This window comes from Notamacropus eugenii, chromosome 3 (assembly GCF_028372415.1).
Source record: "Notamacropus eugenii isolate mMacEug1 chromosome 3, mMacEug1.pri_v2, whole genome shotgun sequence".
Taxonomy (NCBI): Eukaryota; Metazoa; Chordata; class Mammalia; order Diprotodontia; family Macropodidae; genus Notamacropus; species Notamacropus eugenii.
Genome location: NC_092874.1, coordinates 207,161,505 through 207,176,951, shown reverse-complemented (window position 1 = coordinate 207,176,951; position 15,447 = coordinate 207,161,505). Strand labels below are relative to the sequence as shown.

At 39.4% G+C, this 15,447-nt stretch overlaps 1 protein-coding gene across 2 annotated transcripts in view; it reads right to left on the bottom strand.

Annotated features, from left to right (window-relative positions):
* Positions 1 to 6,390, bottom strand: part of BCL2L13 (BCL2 like 13) — a 120,831-nt gene extending 114,441 nt beyond the window's left edge. For both annotated transcript variants that reach the window (XM_072654149.1, XM_072654147.1), the window contains exon 1: positions 6,037 to 6,390. The gene's annotated coding sequence lies outside the window, so the exon portion shown is untranslated. The remainder of the gene's footprint in view (positions 1 to 6,036) is intronic.
* Between the last annotated feature and the right edge of the window lie 9,057 nt (positions 6,391 to 15,447).

Genomic DNA, 15,447 nt, shown 5'->3' with positions numbered 1-15,447 from the left:
CCGTTAGATAACTACTAAATAAGCATTTATTAAGTACCTATTACAATATATGCCAGGCACTATGCTAAGTGCTAAGGGCACTAGGACAAAAGTGAAAGTCACTAAGCTCAAGGTGTTTACATTCTAATGGGGAAGACAACATGTACAAAGGGTGTATTGGTATTTGGGGAGGACTAGCACCTCTGGTGTGAGGGCTTGCCTAGCTCTTTTAAGGGCTGTTCATCTATCTTTAGTGTCCACTCTCACCTAAGTCTCCAAGCTGTGGCACGCATAGCAGCCACACCCTGGTAAGCAGTCTCAGCAGGCAGACTAAAACAAGTTGAAGGTAACCAAAGGGTCTCAAACGTCTACCTCAAATGTCTACCCCAAGCATGTGAAGATTTTCCCCAGTGGAACGAGTACATGAAAACAATTTGTTACAAAGACCACAAAGACGCTGAAGCAGGGGCCATGGACTGCTTAGAGCTTGGTCAGACATCCTGGGCCACTGCCCATCTTGACTTTTGTCCTTTCAATGGACTTCAATGACTCAGGAAAAGAGTGAAGAAGACAACTCTGTGCAACTCTGCCTCACTTAAAACCAAGACATCAACCCATGACGTCACTGGTGCTCTTTGAAAATGAAGTACAAACAACAACAAAGGCTGAAAAACAGGGATTGGAAAGGACAGAGGCGAGGAGGAAAGACATCCAAGGCACGGGAGATAGCCAAAACAGAAACACTCAGATAGGAGATGAAGGGTTTTGTGTAAAGAATAACAAGTAGGCCATTTTGGCTGGACAATAGAGGAACAATGTATAAAAGAAGACTGAAAAGAAAGAGGCCAAATTATGAAAAGCCTTTGATGTCAAAGAGCTTATATTTGATATCAGAAATAACAGAAAAACTGAAGTTATACTTTAGAAAAATCACTTCTGAAGCTTTGTGAAGGACTTTGTGGAGAGATTTTAGCCAGAAAGAACAATTAGGAAGACAGCACAATAACATAGATAAGAAGAGATGAGAGTTTGATCCAGAGAGTGGAGATGGAGGGGCGGTGCAAGGAATGTAAATACAACTTTCAAGATATGACAACTTGGACATGTGAAGTGAAGAAAAATGAGGAGTGAACACTGAGGTTAGAAATCTTTGTAACAGGAAGGACAGTAGTAATACGGAAGTACAGAAGAAAAGATAGTGTTATTTTAGACAAGAGGACTTTGGATTATGAATTATCTAGTATGAAATGTTCATGATATGAGACTGGAATTTCAGAAAGAGAAAAGGGAACAATATATGGATCTGGAAGGTTTTGTAGAAAAGGTGACATCTGAGTTGAACTTAACAGGAATTCACAAAAGATTAATAATAATCCATCAAGTAATGATGGAAAGACACAACAAGCATAGGAAAGGTGCAAGACATTCAGGAGATAGTGCCCTTCAGTTTGCATACTTTCTTTACAACAACCTACTAAACAAACCAATATGTGGTGGCTACTTCCATGTATAACAGTAAGGCTAAAAATTACTTTCATGTGTATAATATTTTATAAACAATTTTGCTAAAGTAGCATTTACATAATGATTTAAAGTGTACAAGACACTAAATGTTAACTCATTTGACCCTCACAACAGCCCTGGGAAGTAGGTGCTATTATTATCTCCATTTGATAGAGAAGGAAACTGAAACAGAGAGGTTAAATGACTTGCTTAGGGTCACACAGCTAGTGAGCTTTTGAGGCAAGATATGAACTCCAGTCTTCCTGACTCCAGTTTCTATCTATTGCATAATACAAAGAGCTCTGGATTTGGAATTATAAGATCTGGGCTTGAATACCAGACAGTATTAACCAGTTTCATGATCTTAGTCGTCACATGGATTCTCTGGATCTATCTTCTGGCCTATAAAAAGATCACTGAAGCTTTCTAAATCTTGATCAAGAGAAAACTAACTACAAGGACATCATGAGACCTAAATATTTAGACTTACTGAATATAAGGACTTGTTTTGCTGGATTATGCTTATGAGGGGAAGAAGGAAGCATTGGTCAAGGAGGAAGGGAAGCTGGTTAAAGTGTTATCAAAAAACGAAAAGAAACAAATTTAAACCATTTTAAAATTAAAATTTTCCTAAAATTATAAACCTAATAAAATTATTAACACTACTATAACAGAAGAGCTGAATTAACACATCTTAATTCCATTTTATAGATGAAAAAATGGAATCAAGTTGATCTGCTCTATAATTGAAAATAATCTAACTACCAGTTCTCTGCTTACATCTCAAAGATACTGATATCAGCAGGATGCTTTGCATAAATTTTCACCAATAATCTGACTAATACAATAATTTACTTTATTTATCTCATATATTTAGATCTGGAAGGGATCTAAAAGATGAAAGAACTGACAAGAGAAAACAAATACAAGAGCTAGGGCTAGTACTAAAATAAGGACGGACTGACTTGTGAGAAGTTTACATTCTCTTAGAAGAGTAGTGAAAGGGGGAGTAGTAGTGTTTTGAAATGTTCCTTCACAAGGGCAATGAAACATTGATTTGATTATGGTTCAAGAATTGTAAGGTGGGAACCAGAAGGGGTAGGGAAAGGGAGATGACAAGAAGTTAGCCTGGAGTCTAGGAGATATAATAGGTAGAGAACAACAATAAGGACTACTAATGACAGGGGACAGCTAGGTGGCACAGTGAACAGGATGCCAGGCTGGAGTCAGGACTGATTTCATATCCAGCCTCAAATACTTACTAGCTGTGTAACCCTGGGAAAGTCACTTAACCCTGTTTGCCTCAGTTTCTTCATATGTAAAATGAGTTGGAGGAAATGGCAAACCACTCCAGTATCTTTTCCAAGAAGACCCCAAATGAGGTCATGAAGAGGTGCATACAACTGAAAACAACAACCACCAAGGCTTCTGCTTCAAAAGGCAAAGAAGCTGGGGAGATGACTTGGAAGTGAAATGAAGCCAGGGCTAGTTGCAGTAGATACTGGGATATCAGTAGGAGAGAAAAGATTAAATCTTTTGGGGCATCACTTTGATAAATTATGTAGAATTTGTTGGTGTAGTCAGTTGAGATAAGTACTTCATTGATGTTTTATATGTCTTTAGATCTCTCTTCAAGAGCAAAAAATGAAGATGCTTAAATACAAGTTGTAGATGCAGACATTCCACCATAGTGGGAAACACAGCCAGTCAAGATATAACTTGTTTAAAAAATACAACAGAGGCTAAGTATGGTATTTTAATAAATAATATACCATTGAGCTCAAAAACATGCATATCTAACTGAAACACACTAGTTAAAACTTTGTGATAACTGCCCAAAAATATTTATAGTCACTGAATGGCATTTCTTTATGCTTTGTTTCTGATCTCTACTACTACAAACAGAACTTTTCAGGAAGTGCTTTTCAAAATAAGTTAATTAAATTTCCCTAAGATTATCTATAAATAGGTGATGAGTATGGTGAGTGTGATATTAGTGCAAAAAATTTGCTTAGGGTAGGGACAGGGCAAGAATAGAAAGAAAAATAGAAAACTTCTACCAATACAGATAAGCCACTCCAATTAACAGTCACAAAAAGAATTTTTCATGATCTCAAGTCTTCCTTACTGGAGAAAGTCTATCTATCCATCAAGATATCTATCTATCCCTCAAGCCCCACTCTTTCTATATACAGCTCATATTTCAAGGCACCTCTTGCCTTCAGCACAATCCTCTGCAATAAAATGAAATATGTGTAAAGGGCTATATGGCAACCACCTTATTTGGCTGGGCTATTACTTAAAAATCTCATTGTGAGAAAACAACATTTTTGTTTTGCTAAAAAACAAAAAATGGTAACACAGGGAAACAACATCATACTTTAAAGCAGATGTCTTTAACTTTTTGGGGGTCAAGAACACAGCATCCAATGAACCCCTTCACAGAATGTTTTTAAATGCATAAAATAAAAAGCTTAGGATTACAAAGGAGATCAATTCTACTGAAAGAGCTATCAAAATATTTAAATAAGTTAAAGGACTCCAGATTCAGAACCCCTGCTCTGAAGGTTTAATATTAAAGGTATTCAATAGCTATTTGTTAACTGAATTTTCTAATAAATATTAACTTCTAGCTTACATAATCTACTAAACATGATCTCACATCCTTCAAAATAGGAAGGAATAAGGTTTAGTATAGTATCTTCAACCTATTATATAGGCTCCCTCACTTTCATTTTTCTCTAATGTATTTCAGTTGGAACTACCCTTGGGGAGCTGGGCTCTCATTGGTGAGCTTCCCCTTACCCAAATTAGGTGCTCATAAGGCTTCAGGGCCATTTCAACTGTGCATGTTGTCTGCCTGAAAGATGGGATAACTCCCCCCAAGACTAGACAAAGATCTAAGAAAAGTGTCAAACTGATGTGTGCACCTGATCAAGGTATGGAAAGAAATCTCTACAAAAGAAGGGGTGAGAGAAACTGGTATCACTTTAACCTCACTGTCATGTGAAACTGGTCCAAGTAGGGTAGAACAAAGGATTTGGTGTAGAAATACATTCAACTCAACAGGATAAGGAACAGGGAGAGGGTAGAGAAGAGAGAGATTAATCACAGGCACAACAAAATTCAGAGCAAGTAACTGGGAAGAAAAGATTTAAAAGGAAAAAAATAAAAGGTAAAAACCTATGCTTGGGGTCTGGGTAAGAGGAAAAGAGGGAGAAGGCAAAGGAGCATCAAGCATAGAGCACTATCAGATAATTAGATTTTACCCTAGCAGCAATAGTTAGATAAAGAGGGTTGCCAAGAAAGGAAGATAAAGACTTGGTAATATTATTTGGCAGCAGTGTGGAGGGTAGGTGTTGGAGAAGAAGCAAGTAGATCAATTTGAACCCTATTACAATTGGCTACACCAGAGGTGAGTCAGGTTGACGGATGGAAAAGTGAAGTGTTTCTGAGATGAGAGAGTTGTCGACTTAAAATAGTAAATTCCTTAAAAGAAGGGACTGTATTGGTTTTCAATTTTGTATCCTCAGTACCAAACATACCTGCCACATAGTAGGTGCTTAATAAATGTCTGAAAAATATAATAATTAGCTTCTATAATTATTTCCACATATCTCCAGACTGAATGATTAATGAACAGGATCTACATCGGGATAATTTCTGAGCCCATTTCCCCCAGCTTCATATTGCTAAATAAAGATTATTTCATAATGCTTTAAATAATCATGATACACAAGGTACATTTACCCAAGGGCTTGTGAATATTTCACAAGCACAAAAACATCACCAGCAGATTAGTACTTGCTCAATTCTCTAGAGGAAAAAAAAATACTAGAAGAAAGTGTCTACTTATCCAAAGTTCTAAGTACGTCAGGGAAGAAATAAATAACACTGGCGTTCTGGTACTAAATTTTCTCTCAAAGAACCTGTGAAAACAGCTTTTTTCAACCGTTCGTTTTCCCCCATTTTGATGAAAAGAGGCAATCCAGAAGCAAACTATAAAGAATCAGCCCGGTTTACTGACAAGTAGCCTTTGCCAAGCGCTTTGCATAGACTACCTCATTTGTTCCTGACAAAAACCTTGATAGGTCGGATTTATCATGGACCCCAGCATTTCTCTGTGGCTTCATTAATCCGGGGTCATACTAACTAGTCCCCACACCAGCGATTGGGCGAGTGACCCAGACGTACCCAAGTCAGTATCATTTGTAACATGACTTGATCACACTTAAGCAGGAGAGTTACAATTTATCAGGTCTCTGAGTTCCAACCACACGCAAGCCTCATGTTTCGGACCTGCAGTGGAAGCGACCCCACTCCCTCTCCCAGGACAAAAGTTGTCGCTGGAAAGCGAGGCTCGAGGCCAGGGACTGGTCTAGTTTCACCCCAACTGGGCCTGGGGAGGGGAGCTGGGAGCACAAAAGCCACGGGGGCGGGGGGAGGGCTGGGAAGGAGAGGCCGAGCTAGGGCACCCGAGCTCCCGGCTCCAGCCCCGGCTTCCTCGGCTGGCCCGGCCCGGCCCTGGCTGCCCGGACCCCGTCCCCTCATCACCTGGCCCTGGTTCCGGGGAAGGAAGAGAAGAAGGAGAAGAAGGAGGAGGAGGAGGAGAGAGAGGAGGCAGCGGCTGCGGCGACGGTGGGTCCTCAAACAATCCCGCAGCGGTGGCGGCAACAACAACTGGCCCGGCCCACGACCCTAATCTACTGCCGCGACCATGATGGAGGCGGAGGTCACCCGTGCGTGGTGACGTCAGCGCTAGCGTCTAGGCGGTCGGGAAGGGGAGGGTCGAAAGAAGGAGGGCCAGAGGCAAGCAGAGCCCCTCCCTCCGGTTGAGGGGGAGGTGTCCGGGGATTTGGCTGAGAGAGAGATCCGGCGCGGACACAACCGGAAGGAGTCTGCGGTGTCAGCTCCACCTCCGGCTCAGCGCCACTCTATAGTAGCGTGGGGAGGAAGTGACGGCGACTGCAGTTACTTCCGGTCGTGGCTCGGCTAAAAGATGGATGGTTATGGGGGGAGAGGGAGTAAGCATAGGTTAAAAAGACAATTTATGTCTTTTTGAGCCTCATTCCTAACTAAGTAGAAAGGGGAGGCGAGGGATTACTTCTAAAACACGCGCTGTGAGGTGGCTGGCGGTGGCGTCATTACGTTGTAGAGCTGTGTCATTGGGCAGGATATGGGGATGTCATTACGTAGGGTGGGGTGATGTCATTACGTCCGAAGGCGTCTGGAGGTGGGCGGCCTGGTCTTAGTTTTTCCAGTTGAGGGCCGGAGGGTGTTGTGGAGAGACAGCCAGCCCCAAACCCTGGAATTGTGGGTTCATAGGCGAGCTTCTGACACATACTGGGTGTATCGCGCTCTGACTCAAGTGGATGACTATTTCATCTCATTATCACTGTAGATTTTGTCCTGCCAAAAGAAGTGGGGTGTGACCATTATGTGAAGATTTATTTAAAAAAAAACAAACGTGCGGGTATTGTCTTTTAGTTTCTGCCAGTCTAGCACCACTCAGACCATCTCACCGAACAAGCCCGCTGGCCATAGCTAACCACTGACCTCAGATCCAGTTCACGTAATTGAACAGGCCTGTTCTTGCACTCAACCGCAGTCACGTCGTCCATTTAGGCCAAGACAGGACCACACTACCTAACTCTTCCTCTTGACCAGACAGAACCACAATATCTGCCCATGGAGGGCAGCGCGACCAGAATGTTTAACCACCAAACCTCCATTACCCAATCCTTTAGCAAACCCCTCCTGCCTTTTTAATATTCATAATTTCTGTTATATAATTGCATCTTTATCCTATAAAAATCCATCTTGCTTCCTCTGAAGTTGCTGGTTCTTCTTGGAACTGAGCCCACTTCATGAGACGTCAATCTCAATAAATGCCTAGTACTTGGATTAGAGGTGGGAAGACTGAATTCTTTGAGAGGGTCCTGCACATCAGGAATCCACAACACTGTTTAGCAACACAATCACTTTCAGTGTGAAGCCGGCAGAATAGTTTTTATATTTACCTATCATCAGAAAGAAATGCTTTGCCCATGAATATATTGCCAAAAGACAAACTGTACATTTTAGCTAGCGCTGGAAGATACAAGTCTGACCATATGGAGCGACTTACTCAATGCCTTCTCCCCTTGCACCTGGGTCACAATGCCAAAGATACATATGTATCCATATGCTTCTCTGTTTACCTTTTAAGCAGTATGATGAGCAGAATTCTACCATGGGACGATTATGCGATGAAATGTCATAAACCAATTTTTAGACAAAAAACAGAGTGTGATGAGCATACGGTGGTAACAGTTATGTGATGAAATACCATACTACTCTAGGCAATTCTCCCACCTTTGCCTAGCAATCTAGCAATTTCCTATACAGTTCAGTCACTAGGTAAAGAGAAGCACCAGAAGTCAAGACAAGGTCTAAAAGAGGAAGCTGAGTTAATTGACTCATTACATTTCTGTTGTTTATCCAAGACCTTGAGGCAAAGAAAATGGAGATAGGATAAAAATTTTTATTTCAAGAAAATCTGCTTGTAATTACCTTAAGTAGCCAAAGGAACTTGAGATAGGGTGAAATTTTTTTTCAAAGTAAAATCAAAATGTCTGCTTCAGGCAAAGAGAACAGAGATTCTGAGGTGAATTTTTTTTATTTAAAAGTAAAATTAGAAATTCTTTGCAAATATGTATATTTAAAGTACATTTGCATGGAGAGCTGTTCAGAAAGTTCTTCAGAAATGTACATCTCTTCATGACCCTATTGGGAATTTCCTTGTCAAAGATACTGGACTGGTTTGCCATTTCCTTCTCATTTTACAGATAAAGGAACTGAGTCAAACGGAGTTAAGGGACTTGCCCAGGGTCACACAGCTAGTACGTATCTAAGATTGGATTTGGTCTCACAAAGTTTAGTCTTCCTGACTCCAGGCCTGGTGCTCTATGCTTTGCACCACTAGTTGCCCCCAGTAATTAAAGCAACTTATAGTAAAAATACAAAAGTTCTTCATCAATGGCCTGGTTCTTCTAGTGTTAAGTGCTTACTTATTAAAATGTGGGGATTAGACTTAGGCCTGATATTCCCCAACACAATGTACACTGCATCATGTTGGCTACTCAAATCCATATAAAAAAACACACTCCAAAATCACGAGTCCAGCTTCCCTGCTTGTCTCCCATGCTTGACATGCTCTTCCTGCTTAAATCCACCTCTGGATTCTTTCAAGTCTCTCTTCTTTCAAGCACACCTATTTTTAACATTCATTTTTTTTAAATTTTGTGTTCAAATTCATTCCTTCCCTCTTTCTCCTCCCCTCTCGTTGAGAAGGCAAGTAATTTAATATAGGTTATACATGTGCAGTAATGTAAAATATGTTTCCATATTAGTCATGTGAAAGAAAAGACAAAAACAAACAAGAAAAATAAAGTTAAAAAAAGCAAACTTCGATCCACATGCAGACTCTATCAGTTCTTTCTGTGGAGAAAGTCACTTGGAATTCTCTTGATCAGGTGTGGAGAACTTGTGGCCTTGAGGCCACATGTGGGATTTGTTCTGGGAAGTTTGGATTCTGTCAAAAGGCTGCACTTGAGGACCTACAGGACTATTGCTATTGCTATTACTGAGAATAGGTAAGACATTCACAGTGGATCATCCTACAGTATTGCTGTTCCTATGTACAGTGTACTCCTGATTCTGCTCACTTCACTTTGCATCAGTTCATGTAAGTCTTTTCATGCTTTTCTGAGAACATCCTACTCATCACTTCTTATAGCACAATGGTATTCTATCACAATCATATACCACAACTTCTTCAGCTATTCCCCAATTGATAGACATCTCCTCAATTTCCAATTCTTTACCACCACAAAAAGAACTGCCATAAATATTTTTGTACAAATAGGTCCCTTTCTTTTTGTTTTTTATCTCTTTGGAATACAGACTTAATAGTGGTATTACAAGGTCAAAGGGTATTCAAAGTTTTATAGCCCTTTGGACATAGTTCCAAATGGCTCTCCACAATGATTGAATTAGTTCACAAATTCACCAACAGTGCATTAGTGTTTCCACATCCCCTCCAACATTTGTCATTTTCTGTTTCTGTAATATTAGCTAATCTGATAAGTATGAAGTGGTCCATCAGAGTTGTTTTAATTTTCATTTCTTGAATCAATAGTGATTTAGAACATTTTTTACATGACAATAGATAACATTGATAACTTCATCTGAATTGACCATTTATCAATTAGGGAATGACTTGTGTTATAAATTTGATTCAGTTTCCTATATGTTTGAGAAATAAAGCCTTTATCAGAGAAACTTAACTGCAAAAATTTTTTCACATTTATGATTCCTGTGTATTCCCTCCATTCTATTTCTTCTTCTGTTTATCCTACTCTTATCATTCCTTTCACCTTGTCCATCCTAAAAGTGGTTTGACTCCTACTACTACTTCCCCCAACCCAAACCTCTCTTTTTATTAACACCATCCCCCCATTTCTCTTATTCCCTTCCCCTCCTACTTTTCTGTAGGATAAGATAGATTTCTATACCCAACTGAGTGCGTATGTTATTCCCTCTTTGAGCCAATTCCAATGAGAGTTGAGGATCAAGTGCTCTCCTTCCCACCTCTCTGCTCATCCTCTATACTGCAAAAGCTCTTTTGCACCTCTTTTAGGTACATTTATTCTACTTCTCCTTATCCCTACCTTTCCCCTTCCTTTTTCTCACTGTTTAATTTTATTTTTTTAGATATCATCCGATAATAATCAAGTCACATCCAAGCTGTCTATCTGTGTATACTTCTTCCAGCCTAATGATGATAACATTCTTCAGAGTTACAAGTATCATCTTCTTAAAGGCCTCATCTCTAAAATATAGAGAGAACTGAGTCAAATGTACAAGAATACAAGTCATTCCCCAACTGATAAATGGTCAAAGGATATGAACAGGCAGTTTTCAGAGGAAGAAATTAAAGCCATCTACAGTCATATGAAAAAATGCTCTAAATCACTATTGATTAGAGAGAGATGCAAATCAAAACAACTCTGAGATACCACATCACATCTGTCAGATTGGCTAACATGACAAAACAGGAAGATGATAAATGTTGGAGAAGTTATGGGAGAGTTGGAACACTAATTCATTGTTGGTGGAGCTATGAGCTGATCCAGCCATTCTGGAGAGCAATTTGGAACTATGCCCAAAGGGCTACAAAAATGTGCATACCCTTTGACCCAGCAATATTGCTTCTAGGACTGTATCCCCAAGAAAGCATAAAAATGGGAAAAGGTCTCACTTGTACAAAAGTATTTATAGCAGCACTCTTTATGATGGCCAAAAACTGTAAATCAAGGGGATGCTCATCAATTGGGGAATGGCTGAATAAACTGTTGTATGTGAATGTAATGGAATACTATTGTGCCATAAGAAATAATTAACAGGAAGACTTCAGAGAGGCCTGGAAAGCCTTATATGATCTGATGCTGAATGAAAGGAGCAGAACCAGGAGAACTTTGTACACAGCAATAACCACAGTGTGTGAGGATTTTTTCTGGTAGACTTAGAACTTTACTGCAATGCAAGTACTTAAAAAATTCCCAATGATTTTTTAAGGCAAAATGCCTTCCATATCCAGAGAAAGAACTATGGAATTCAATCACAGAATGTAGCAGATCATTATGTTTTGGTTTGTTATATGATTTCTCCCATTCCTTTTAATTCTTCTATGCAACATGACTATGGTGAAAATGTATTTAGTAGGAATGTATATGTAGAACCAATATAAAATTGTATGCTGTCTCAGGGAAGAAGGGGGAAGGATAAGGGGAAGGAGGGGGAGGGAGGGAAAAAAATCCAAGTTATTTGGTACTGATTGGAGAACACTGAAAATAAAAAAAAAAAACCAAACCCAAGTATTATCTTCTCATGTAAGAATGTAAACCATTTAACCCTATGATTTTTCTTTCCTGTTTACCTTTTTATGCATCTCTTAAGTGTTGTACTTGAGAATGAAATTTTCTATTCAGCTCTTGTCTTTTCATCAGGAATGCTTAAAAGTCCTCTATTTCATTAAGTATTCATTTTTTCCCTTGCAGGATTATATTCAGTTTTACTGGGTAGGTGATTCTTGCTTGTAATTCTAGCTTCTTTGTCCTCCAGAATATTATATTCCAAGCCCTCTGATACTTTAATGTAAAAGCAGCTAAATCTTGTGTTATCCTGTGGCACCACAATATTTAAATTGGTTTTGGTTACTTGCAATATTTTCTCCTTAACCTGAGAGTTCTGAAATTTGGCTATAATATTCCTGAGAGTTTTCATTTTGGGATCTCTTCCAGGGAGTGATCAATGGATTCTTTCAATTTCTATTTTTACCCTCTGGTTCTAGAACATTAGGGCAGTTTTCTGGATAATTTCTTGAAAGATTATATCTAGACTCTTTTTAAATATACTTTGTATTTTTTCCCCAATTACATGGTAAAACAATTCTTTTACATTTTTTTGAAGTTTTGAGTTCCAAATTCTATCCCTCCCATTATCCCTTCCTTCCTACTCCTAGAGATAGAAAGCAATCAGAAATAGGTTATACATTTGCAATCACATAAAATATTTCCATATTAGTCATCTGATGCTGGGGATTTTTTTCTTAGACAGTTCATGGATGACTTGTTCAATTTCTCTTTATAAGATTGGGTTATTTATGTATTTTATTTCTTCTGTTAATTTGCGTAATTTGTATTTTTAGAGATCCATTTCATTTAGATTATGAGATTTATTGGCATGTAATTGGACAAAAGAGCTCCTGATAATTGCTTTAACTTCTTCATTGGTGGTGAATTCACCCCTTTCATTTTTGATACTTTCATTTTCCCCTAAGGACTGCTTTGCCTGCATCCCACAAATATATAGGAAATTGAATCAAATTTATAAGAACATGTCATTCCCCAAATGAAAAATGATCAGTTCAGATGAAGTAATCAAAGCCTGGATGTGGATAGCATTTTCCATCATGAGTCTTTTGGAGTTGTATTGGATCATGTGTTACTGAGAAGAGCTAAGTCTATCAAAGTCATTCATCACACAATGTGGCTGCTACTATGTACAGTGTCCTTCTGATTCTTCTCATTTCACTCAGCATCAGTTCATATAAGTCTTTCCAGATTTTTTTGAAGTCTGCCTGCTCATTATTTCTTAGCACAATAGTATTCCATTACATTCATATACCACAAGTTGTTCATTCATTCCCCAGTTGTTGGATATCCCCTCAATTTCCAATTCTTTACCCCCACAAAAGGAACTGCTATAAATATTTTTGTATGTGTGGGTTCTTTTCCCATTTTTATGATCTCTTTGGGATACAGACCTAGAAGTGGTATTGCTGGGTCAAAGGATATGCACAGTTCTATAGCCCTTTGGGCATAGTTCCAAATTGCTCTCCAGAATGGTTAGATCAGTTCACAGCTCCACTAACAATGCAATAGTGTTCCAATTTTCCCACATCTTCTCCAACATTTATCATTTGAGAAAAAATTTTTTAAAATAAGAACAACCCAAGAAAAATAATATTATGAAAAGAAAGTTAACCCACTGGAAAAGGAGATTCAGAATCTTTTTTTTTTATTTAACTTTTAACAATTATTTTCACAATATTTGGGGTTACAAATTTTCTCCCCTTTTATCTCCTCCCCTCCCCAAACCCAAGCATTCTAATTGCCCCTGTGACCAATCTGCTCTCTCTTCTATCATCCCTCTCTGCCTTTGTCTCCGTCTTCTCTTTTGTCCTGTAGGGCCAGATAGCTTTCTTGACCCCTTAACCTGTATTTCTTATTTCCCAGTGGTAAGAACATTACATTTGATCCTAACACTTTGAGTTCCAACTTCTTTAGCTCCCTCCCTCCCCACCCCTTCCCTTTGGAAGGCAAGCAATTCAATATAGGCCAAATCTGTGTAGTTTTGCAAAAGATTTCCATACTAGTTGTGTTGTATAGGACTAATTATATTTCCCTCCATTCTATCCTGACCCCCATTACTTCTATTCTCTTATGATCCTTTCCCTCCCCATGAGTGTCGACCTCGAATTGCATTCTCCTCCCCATGCCCTCCCCTCCATCCTCCCCCCCACCCTGCTTGTGCCCCTGTACCCCACTCTCCTGTATTATGAGATAGGTTTTCCTATCAAAATGAGTGTGCATTTTATTCTTTCCTTTAGTGGAATATGATGAGAGTAGACCTCATGTTTTTCTCTTGCCTCCCCTCTTTATCCCTCCACTAATAAGTCTTTTGCTTGCCTCTTTTATGAGAGATAATTTGCCCCATTCAACTTCTCCCTTTCTCCTCCCAATATTTCTCTCTCACTGCTTGATTTCATTTTTTTTTTAAGATATGATCCCATCCTCTTCAATTCACTCTGTGCACTCTGTCTCTATGTATGTGTGCGTGTGTGCATGTGTGTGTGTGTGTACTCCCACCCAGTACCCAGATACTGAAATGTTTCAAGAGTTACAAATATTGTCTTTCCATGTAGGAATGTAAACAGTTCAACTTTAGTAAGTCCCTTATGACTTCTCTTTGCTGTTCACCTTTTCATGGTTCTCTTCATTCTTGTGTTAGAAAGTCAAATTTTCTTTTCAGCTCTGGTCTTTTCATCAAGAAAATTTGAAAATCCTCTATTTCATTGAAAGACCATTTTTTCTCCTGAAGTATTATACTCAGTTTTGCTGGGTAGGTGATTCTTGGTTTTAGTCCTAGTTCCTTTGACTTCTGGAATATCCTATTCCATTCCCTTCGATCCCTTAATGTAGAGGGTGCTAGATCTTGCGTTATCCTGATTGTATTTCCACAATACTTGAATTGTTTCTTTCTAGCTGCTTGCAATATTTTCTCTTTCACCTGGGAGTTCTGGAATTTGGCCACAATGTTCCTAGGAGCTTCTCTTTTTGGATCTCTTTCATGCGGTGTTCTGCGGATTCCTTGAATATTTATTTTGCCCTCTGGTTCTAGAATCTCAGGGCAGTTTTCCTTGATAATTTCATGGAAGATGATGTCTAGGCTCTTCTCTTGATCATGGTTTTCAGGTAGTCCCAGAATTTTTACATTGTCTCTCCTGATTCTATTTTCCAGGTCAGTTGCTTTTCCAAAAAGATATTTCACATTATCTTCCATTTTTCGAATCTTCACGCTATGTTCTGTGATATCTGTCTTTCTCATAAAGTCCTTAGCGTCCATCTGTACCATTCCAGTTTTGAAAGATCTATTTTCTTCAGTGAGCTTTTGAATCTCCTTTTCCATTTGGCTAATTCTGCTTTTGAAAGCATTCTTCTCCTCATTGGCCTTTTGAACCTCTTTTGCCAATTGAGTTAGGCTAGTTTTCAAGGTGTTAATTTCTTCAACATTTTTTTGGTTCTCCTTTAGCAGGGAGCTGATCTGCCTTTCATGCTTCTCTTTCATCTCTCTCATTTCTCTTCCCAGTTTTTCCTCCACCTCTCCCAACTTGACTTTCAAAATTCTTTTTGAGTTCTTCCATGGCCTGAGCCCATTGGGTGGGCTGGGACACAGAATCCATGATTTCTGTGTCTTTGCCTGATGGTAAGCATTGTTCTTCCTCATCAGAAAGGAAGAGAGGAGGTGTCTTTTCTCCGAGAAAGTACCCTTCAATAGTTTTATTTCTTTTCCCTTTTCTGGGCATTCTCCCCAGCCAGTGGCTTGACCTCTGAATATTCTCCTCACACCCACCTTGCCTCCTGGTCCTCCCAGCCAGCGTTTGGGGACTGAGATTCAAATGCTGCTTCCTGCCTTAGGGCTTTTGGCAGGGGCAGGGCTGCTATTCAGTGTGAGAATTAAGTTCAGATGGTCAGGTCGGGGCAGGGCCGCCTCTCAGGCCCAGTTCCCTCAGAGGGTTTATGCACAGACCTTCCACAATGGATCCAGGCTCCCGCCCGCTTGGGGAGTCTGCAGCCGCCT